General features: G+C 43.6%; 1 protein-coding gene across 4 annotated transcripts in view; it reads left to right on the top strand.

The window, feature by feature from the left end:
• Nucleotides 1-7,325, top strand: part of Nalf1 (NALCN channel auxiliary factor 1) — a 543,379-nt gene that overhangs the window by 325,458 nt on the left and 210,596 nt on the right. The window lies entirely within an intron of this gene.

The raw sequence follows: 7,325 nt of genomic DNA, 5'->3' as shown, positions 1-7,325 counted from the left end.
TCATGGAAGGAAGTGTGGAAAGGGATCGCTTATGAGGTTTCCTTAACCAAAACAAATGTTAAAACGTTTGCTTGAAAGACCAGCTCAGATTTCTGCTTTCCTTGGTTGTTACCTATGATTGGCCATTTAGCCAGGAACAAGAAAGCAGTCATGGTGACTTCAGAACAGAATGCATAGGCTTTTAGTTTCTCTCAGCCTGAGGAGATGCAGTTATCCTGTTAGCAGATGAAGTGCAGAGCAACCTCAGGAATCTGAATGCCGAGGGAGGCTGTGCTCCCAGGAGCCCTGGTGCAGAGGGAGGGATAGTAACCTCCTTTTTCTCTCCTCCGTGCCCCTCTTCTCTGACCTGAGCACAGAATTCATCGGTGTATAATCACGCATCCTGTTATCTCAGGAATTGGATCCAGGTTGTTGACATGTCTATAAACCCCAACTAAAGTTATTTAAAGCTCTCTTGATTCAACTTTGGTGAGAATGCTGGTCCCGTTGGGTCCTCCATGGACACAGGGATGACCTGTGTGACTCTCCTCATGGAGCGAGTTGAGGGTTTCCACCAGTGAGACAGAAAGAAACAGAGGAAAAGTCTCGAAGGAGGCGCCCCATGCTAATGCTCTGTGGGCATCTTTAATGATTCCTTGTCTGGTGAGAGGTCACACTGTTGGAATGTAAACTCCTTTAACTCAACACAACATTTATCGACTTCAGTGGAAAAATTAAAGAAAGCAGCACTGTTTCCAAAGGCTGTAGGTAAACGTCAGCCTTGTTCCACAGGTGAGCTTCCTGCTAAGAATGGTGCTATGCTCCTCCTCAATACAAGCCTTGTAAATTTAATCGGTTTAGACTTCAAGTTAAATAAACACAGAGCAGTGTCCACACCTTTTCAGGAATGATCTGTAAACATATCAAATCTGCTTTTTTTTTTTTTTTTTAATTGAGAAAGATAAGCAGAGGCTCACAGTATCAAAACAACTTTTAATGAAATGTTTCTCTTTCCTGGGCTTTATCTAGATTCTAAAAATCATTTTTGTAAATAGCAGTATGAGATTGGGTTTATCATGTGCCATCAGATAGAAATTTCCTAGAATCAAGTCTACAATAAGTTTTCTGTGAGTTTTTATGAAATCAAATCAGTAAGAAATCTCAGACTATCCAGGGAACTCAAAGAAGTAACAAGACGTTATACATAGTCACTGAAAATAAGTTCCTTGTGAAACTATAAATTATAGAAAGAATTTCCTCATTCATGCACTGAGCAGTAAGATATACAATACAAAAAAGCTACTGCTGAATTTTTAAATATTTTACTAGACATAAGTGAACTGAAAGAAGAGTTTCATTTTGATGTGGTAAGACTGAATTTTCTGATTCTTTCTGGTCCCAAGTAATGACTGTTTAGGTTGTCAGAAAAGAGATTAGTCAAAAAAGATATATAAATTTTGCAAAATTAATGATAAATGTCATAGACACATAGGCCTGGGCTTCACCTCCGTGCTTTGAATGCTGGCAGAAAACACTGTATTTAAGCTCTGAAGAAACCACATTGGCAGGGAGAGAAGGCTCTCCACAGAGACAGCTCTCCATCCCAGGCTGTCTGCTACCTGGTGAGATGGATCTGCCACTGTCTGCAATTTGAAGAGCCCTTTAGCTCTCCTCGCATCACTTGGCATTTTGGAAAACTCGTGATCAAAAAGGAAGGAAACTCTGAAAAATAAGATTATGTAACCCAGCAATTGCTCTTTTTGGTATTTACCCAAATGGGCTGAAAACTTATACTCATGCAAAAACCTGCCAACAAATGTTACCACAGCTTTATTCAATTGTCAGAACCTCAACAGAACCAAAATGCAGGTCAGTAGGTCAATAGATAAAGGGACTGTGGCATATAAAGACTATGGAATATATTTTGATTCTAAATAAACGAGCCATCAAGTCATGAAAAGATACGAAAGAAGGTTAAAGCCATATCACTATGTGAAAGGTTAGTGTAAATGGCTCCGTGCTACAAGGTTCTAATCACACAATACTGTAGAAACAGCAAGATTATAAGAAACAGCAAGTGGACCAGGGATGTTAGGGGTTAGGGAGGGAGGAAGGGATGAGTAGGTTGAGCATCAGGGATTTCAGGAGGGTGAAACTGTCGGGAATAACACCAAGATCGTGGATCCATACCACTGCACAGTTCATAAAACCCCAGGGAATGAACAGCACCAAAGCCAACCTTATTTATTGACTTTGAGGAACAAAAATATATGGGTGTACAAGCTTCAGCTGTCGCCAGTGTATGCCTTTGATGAGGTTGTCCAGAGTGGGGCAGGCTGTGTGTGTCGGAGATTGTGACATATGGGGGATCTGTCTGTCCTGTCCACTACAGTTTGCTATGGTTCTAAATCTGTTCTAAAACTAAAGTCTTTTCTAAGGCAGAAACTATGTTTAAATATGAAATTTTGTGACCATTGATATTGCTTAGGATTCTTTATGAACATTTCAGTATGAGTTTAATCACAGAGATGAAACATTATGTTGCTCTATAAGACTAAAAATGGATTATTAAAACATTCCTCCTCCATTTTAATCTAATAAAATTTCGCTGCCAGACCTGATACACTGTGAGTCGCACACTGACCCCTCCACTCCTGACAAAGCTTTAGCTCAGCAAACAACCACATGTCAACCACAGCAGCAGGCAGGGGGCCAGGTCCAGTGATGGCCTGGGGAAGTGGAGTCTAGGATCCCCAAGAAGGGAGCTGCTCAGTAGAAACACAGCCCAGTGTTCCAGATTTTCAGTTTTCAAGAGAAGTATAAAACCCTTCTAGTTTAAGAAGCATCAGACAGGTGGGTAAATGAGGCTAGCCCCAAGGACACTTCTCCAGGAATACTGAGACCTGGGGGGCACCAGGATGTGGGGAGAGCCCTGGGAGGACTGGCCAGTGGATGCAGTGACCAGGAAATGAAAGGACTAAAGGCAAGAGAAAGAGGAGGCAGCAGGGAAGTCAGAGGAAGACAACCCATGGACAGATGCATTCTGGGAGGGACACAGAAAGCAAAGATCGATGGAGGAAGAGGAGACGGGGAGGGTGGAAGGGAAGAGTGAAATCGGGACCCATTAAAGCAGAAACCAGCAGATCGAAGAATTGCCATGTCAATGTGTCCTGATTCTAGGATTTGTGTCCCAAATCAGAAGACAATCACTGGGTGTGGCAGGCAGAGTTGGTTTGATCTTTGATGTTGTGCTAGACACTGGCCAGAAGAGCCATAAACAGAATTTAGGAAGAGGACAGACAGAGATGGGGACAATTTGCTGGGGTGAGTAGTGTGACTTAGTGAGCCCCGAGAGGAAAGGAAGGGCTCACCAAGGGAGACAAAGTCAAGTCAACAGACACAGTTTTCCCCTGGGAAAGACTGGCCTGCTATTCAGGCACCACAGATGGTTCACTAAGAGGTAGGAGGCAAGCAGACAGAACTGCAGGGGGTAATGAAGATACCAGGCTCCCAGCATGAGGATTCAGATGAGTCCCTCTCTGTGCCCATTTCTGAACCTTCAGTGCATCCTGCAACTTCATAAGCTGTGTCTCTAGTTTCTTAATGTGCTCACTAACAACTGTCTGTTAGAGGAGAGTGATCCTCACCCAAGGGATCCTAAAAAGAATATATTATGATACAGCTTTGCAGTCCTCTAAGCTGGCCAACGTGCTTCCAGAGGAAACTGTGGAGCCAGACAGGGGATCCGGAGAATCAAAGGGATTCGCAGCCACTGGACTGCTCTCCCCAGGAAACCGCACACTGTGTTACAGAAAACTCAGCCCTGACCTTTACCTCCTGCATTCGCAGCCAGGCTGAGCAGCGGCATCCCAGCTTCTGCCCACTGCCAGGTGGTGCAGGTGCCCTCGCCCAGGCTGCAGTCTGACCAGGCTCCTGTCCAGGGCACAGCAGAGCACAGTAGCTGGGTTCTTAACTGCCAGCCTCTGAGCTTTCCTTTCATCTGCAGGGGCTGGTTTCTAAAGGTCCTCAGCCTTTGTGGAAAGCAAAATAATTTGAAATCTAGTGTTATTTGCTGTACTGTGACTCACATCCCATCTGGCAAATCAGAAATTGAAACCTAGTCTCCGGGGCACAAAGTATTTGAAATTTAACTCATCATTTGAGATTTTCACAGCCAATGCAGAACCTATATTTTTCATTAGTTAAATATTTAGTATTGGCAACATGAATTTGGACTCTTTCATCTCCTTGCAAATTATCTGTTTATAATGATTAGTGGTGCTAATGAGGTTGGCAATGCATAGACTCCTTCTCCAACACCCAGAGCTCTTTGCTCACTCATTTTAGTTCAGTGCAGGCCACCTAGGCTGGGGAGCTCACCCCGCACCCCTGGAAGCCTTATGTCTTGCAGCTGGAACCTGCACTGCCCTCTTCCTGCACTGGAAATTCTTTTGCCTGAGCAGGGCCACACTGGGGGTGGCACTTCGTACTTGGTTTCCTTGGCTTCCTCTTGTCCTTCACTGCACTGAAGCTGGCTCTCCCGTGTCCCAGGTCACAGACAGCGCCAGCGCAATCTCATCCCACAGGCTCATCAGTTCTCCTGGACACCTGTCCAGTTGCGGCCTCTGGCCCTGGTGTATGTTCTCCTCTCCCTACAACACTGGCCAGGAAGCTGCCCTCTCCTCCCCCTCTTCCTCTCCCTCCTCCTCCTCCTCCCCCCTCCTCTCCCCCTCCCTGTCCCTCTCCCCCTCCCTCTCATCCTCCCCCTTCCCCCCTCCTTCTCCTCCTTCTCCTACTCTGTTTCCATCAGCATGCATCCCCACATTATTTCAGAGGATGTTTTCTCCTTTCACCTCATTCAGTTCTTTCCTTCCACCTCTCCTTTGAATATGCATGTTAAGCTTCCTCTTCTCACTCAGCCCTTCTCTTCTGTATTCTCATTGTTCCTGTCAGCAGTGACTCAGATTTCTCCTATTTAGGACACTAATTGGGACCAGTTAGTTTTCACATAGTGAAAACTACCCGTCCAAGGGCTGGGGGACAAATGATAGAAAGCATGTCATTGTCGAGGAGGTCCTCTTTAAAGTTCCATTACAGTTATCTACATCAGGCTTCCACTAGCATCTCCCAAACCTTGCCTCCAGCAGGACAAATACTTTGAAAATAATTAGTAATGCTAACCTTGCCCGTTGCACTGCAATGCCCAGGAATTTTCAAGGGACACAGCTCAGAACTCCAGCACTCAACCTTCACTTGACTCTATTTCATTGTCGATAAATTTGGAATTTTACGAAAACCTACCTCATGGGCTACTGCAGCAATAACATTAGTTTTTGAGGAAACAAGTATCCCATGTGGAAGTTCCATATTATTAAACTCTCTTTTCCCACATTTCAAATCTCCAAGACCAGACTGATTCCTTGACCTCCATATTTCTCAATATCCTCACCAGGGACTGAAAATAAAATTTCTCTTTTCCAACTTTTGCTCTGAACTGTCTTCCTAGACTATTTTTTCCCCCCTTTGGAGCATTGTTATACCTTAGCAGGCTTCTTGCTTGACACTCCCGAGTCACTTTAATTGCTTTGTCTCTTTGCTCCCAAAAATACCCTTTGCAAATTTTCCTGTCCCATTTTTGGTCCCTTCATTCTTCATTCTTCCATTGTCCGTGATCTAGGTCAGCTACCTCCCTTCCCCAGTTGAAGCATCAGATGTCTCCCATCCAGCCGTCCCTGGTCCCACTTTCACAATCCGGGTCCCTCCCACTGCAGTCAGTGTGACATTTGTCCAGCATTGTGCAACAGGATGGGTACATGGCCTCCGAGGACAGAAGATGGCCAGGGAGACCTCCTCAGTCTCTGCCACATGAGCTTCAGCCACATGACGCTACACAAATAGCATCGCAGGACTCAGCCTTGTGCTATTTCCTTGGATTTTCAGATGCTAAGTCCATTATACCCCTTTCAAACACTTGACTTCCAAAAGCAATTCTAGAGTCACTTTTCTACATAAACGAGAGTCCTTTATACATTGCCTTAAATGTATTCTCTAGATTCATGTGTGAATTTAAGCACCATATTATTTTTGAAATACTAGTAAACAGAAATATACAAAATAATTACCTAAAGTTCTTTTTAACTATGTGAAAACTAACTTATCCCAAATAACTGATATATTTAAATACTATTATAAAAAGTCCAGTTAAATATTAAATCAAGGGTGAATTGGTTGGGGTTATTAAAATGAAAAATGCTTTTCAGCTCACAAAAGAGGATAAAAATGAAAGCCAAATGCTGTATTAGTACACACACATTGCAGTGGCTACAGCAAAAACAGCGATGAGAGCTCTAGATGCTAGTGAGAGTGCGGAGAAACAGAATCACACATCGGTGCTGGGGCACACAGGGTCACTCATACTCAGGAGGGCAGTTGGTTGTTTTTTTCAAAGCTAAACACAAACTTAGCCATGACTCACCGAGTCTACTCCTGGGCATTCTTCCAGGAAAGACAGGGATTTAAGGTGCCCACACACATCTGTAAATAAATGGTTTCAATAGTTCTTCGGGCAGAAGACAAAAGCTGAACCACCCCAGGGACCTTCAGTAGTGAATGCAGAAGCAAACTGTGGTACACCCTGCCAGAAACTAGGGCTACACTCTACAAGGAACAGAAGATGGAAATGCCCAGAACTCACACAGGCTCTCAAAGCAGTCAGACTGAGTGAAGAAAGCTGATCTGAATGATTGCATTGTACCTGACTCCATTTATATAAAATTTGGAAATAAAATTACAGAGATAAAGAACAGATTAGTGCTTTCTCAGGATTCAAAACCTTGAGGAAGCAGAAGTACAAGGTTGTGAAGACTTCCTACAAGGGATAATCCACTACCTCCTGTATCTTGGTGGTGGTTATAGGAAGCTGTACAGATTATAAAATAGCATGGAATACACACACACACACACATTGTAAAACTCCCTCAGGGGTGTGTCATTCTGAGTTTTCTGATTTTGATAGCTTACCATGTTTACTAAGAAAATGTTTTCATTGCAGGGGACCAGAAGAAGTGCTCATGGAACTGCCTTGTATAGTAGGGTTTGTCTTTGTCTTTATTTTATTTTGAAAAAAAAAATTTTTGTCTTTTTCCTTTTTATCGGTACCAGGGATTGAACTCACAACTGCCTGCTTGCAAGGCAGGCGCTTATGCCGCTGAGCTAAATCCCCAGCCCCTATTTTGAAAATTTTAATATGTTTTGTAGTAGTAGCTAAAAGAAAATAGGCAAAACATTGCTAATTGTTGAAGTTGTCCACTAGGAAGCTCAGAGAAATTATTTTATTTTTGTCTGTA

The sequence above is a fragment of the Cavia porcellus genome, unplaced genomic scaffold (assembly GCF_034190915.1).
Source record: "Cavia porcellus strain 051 isolate PalLab524CR breed Dunkin Hartley unplaced genomic scaffold, mCavPor4.1 scaffold_4, whole genome shotgun sequence".
Lineage (NCBI taxonomy): Eukaryota > Metazoa > Chordata > Mammalia > Rodentia > Caviidae > Cavia > Cavia porcellus.
The sequence above is the reverse complement of the archived record's forward strand: the minus strand, read 5'-3'. Positions and strand labels throughout refer to the sequence as shown.